The 2500-nt window shown below is 33.1% G+C and overlaps 1 protein-coding gene across 6 annotated transcripts in view; it reads left to right on the forward strand.

Annotated features, from left to right (window-relative positions):
• The window catches only part of fsd (transmembrane protein fates-shifted), a 32171-nt gene that overhangs the window by 17060 nt on the left and 12611 nt on the right, over nucleotides 1-2500 (forward strand). The window lies entirely within an intron of this gene.

A 2500-nucleotide genomic window follows, 5' to 3' on the forward strand; every position in this document is an offset into this window, starting at 1 on the left:
GCCCTGCCAGTGTTTACCCACAAAGGAGGCAATTACTAGATCTTGTGACCTCACTTTTTTTGCTAATGCTATCAATGGTGATATTATTACTTTTGTTATAAATATTATAATTACTATTTTGGTATTGACACTACCAACAGCAGTATTAAATGCTTGAAAATATTATCAAAAATCAAAGAAAAGGGTAAACAGGTGAGACAGGTAGTTCTCGTAATTGGCTCATTGGTGTCTTAGTACTTGTGGAGCCATCTATATGTAAAAACATTTATTAGATTAAACACACTTTTTGCATGGCATGTTGCACATACATGGCATCCCCAGTGGCGTGTGGTTAAGAACCATTACTTTACCAAAGATAGAAATACATACTGTGCAGTGGAGTATCAAAGCTGAAGAAGGTTTTGCATGCAAATAAAATAAATCAAATAAAGCAATAAACATTTCTCATACAGAGCAATAAAATATTTATTCTTCCACAGCTGTCTGCCCAGCAACATGAAGTCATGCGTGCATGACAGTGTAATGATCCAAGTATTCAGTATTCGGTTTGCATTTCCAGTGTTTAGACTTGGACATTATTTATTCGGCAGACACCAGATAATATTGTTGTTTGTTTTAACCGACCACAGTGTGGATATCTGGAGCTTTTTGTTCTGCATAGTGGCCTATTACTAGAGCACAAAGGAAATAGCATTGGTGATATTTACATTATATGCTTTACAAAATGTACATGAAGTGTAAACTGTGCAGCATGCAAGGACAATAATGTAGATGGTACCAGGGCCCATTCTTAGCTTCAAGTTACTTTCTGCAAGGCAACCACGGGGGCTACCTCTGTTTTGTAAATTTTGTGAAATCCCTGTACAGGGTGGTATATGTTTTTCATATTGTTATATTTATTATTATTATTACTCTCATGTTATCTTTTACATGCCATATATATATATATATATATATATATATATATATATATATATATATATATATATATATATATATATATATATATATATATATATATATTTACACAAAATTAGTGATGATAAGTGAGATGTAAGTAATTCACTATCTTATCAAAATCAAGTGCCTGATGATAATTTCTGCAGTTCTGTAGTTCGGTAAACTCTGCCAGCCTTAGTGGAAACTCTGAAAAAAGAGAAAGTGAGCACAAGGCTACAGGAATCAGATGAAAGTGATAACAGTTGTTAAAGAGAGGATAATGATGTTTACAGGGATGATGATGATAATACATATAGGGAAAACCATCTTGTTCTTTTTCAGGACTTAGTTCATGGGTCGGATAATCTGGTATCATGACAAAATGTAATTATGCCTTCACAAAATGTATCTCAGCTGAATATTGGAGCATTTACTGGTAGTGACACAGATTTTTTAGGTTTTCCAGTTACCTTCCAGCCAACCTAGGACAGTTGGCCTTAAATTAGGAGCAGCTTTTGATGTTACAGAAGATTTAACAAAAAAATACGTTTTATTTACTTCTAGAACCTGATGATAAGAAAGCAAATGTGCTGGCAGAGCAATGGACTATCCCATTAAATATTAAGGCGTTGAAGGTTCTAGAATCAGATATTAATGCTCTTTCAGCTTTTGGCCATCAAATCAAGAGGATGGGGTGCAAGTTAGTGCAGACAAGTTGTTTACTAGTTAAGGCACTCATTCCATTAATTAGATTTCTGGAAGACCCTATCATAGTTGATTCCTATAAGAACTTTAATGACAGCCTTTGCGTGTTGTTACCAGTTTTCAATTAATTAAAGCTAATGAGGAGAGATCTCATCGATAAACTTTAAGCTGGCATTCCAAAAAATAGTTGAAGGTAAGAACATGACAGGTGAAACTTTGAAACTAATATTGTTGAAACCATTAAACAGCTTAAGGAAAATCAGAATCATATCATCCCAAAGCAATTTAAGGTGCAGAGAAACAACAACAATTTTCGGAGAGGAGTTAGGGGTTTCAGCAATAACAATAACAGAGGAGCCTTCCGAGATAGAGGCAGCAGAGATTGAGGTCACTATGGTACAAAATGTACCTCTTAAGCATGTTTTTATCATGATTACACAGTATCAAGGTTTAATTTGATATGTGTAGAAAGTGATTTAAGGTTGGTTAAAACTGAGAATTTTAAGGGGGGAAAGATTAAGTATTCTTTCAGCTTTGGGGAGAATTATCCAGTGATCCAAAGATAAAAGATACAGTTCAGAAAGAATATATGATATATTCCTACATTATTACAAGATCATGGATAAATTTGTTAATAGACATATAATTGAGAAAGCTAGATTTTTATTTTTTTTTTTTTTTTTTTTTTTTTTTTTTTTTTTTTTAAAAAGTTTTCTTGGCCAGAGGAGGGATGGAAGTATCAGGATCATACATTAAGTCAAATGATTCAGTATGTAGAATTTCTTCATTTCAAGAAGGAGACTTCAAGACATTTTACCTTTGGTTACAAAGAATTGTTATTTCATATCTATTAACT

Source organism: Penaeus vannamei, chromosome 10 (assembly GCF_042767895.1).
Source record: "Penaeus vannamei isolate JL-2024 chromosome 10, ASM4276789v1, whole genome shotgun sequence".
Taxonomy (NCBI): domain Eukaryota; kingdom Metazoa; phylum Arthropoda; class Malacostraca; order Decapoda; family Penaeidae; genus Penaeus; species Penaeus vannamei.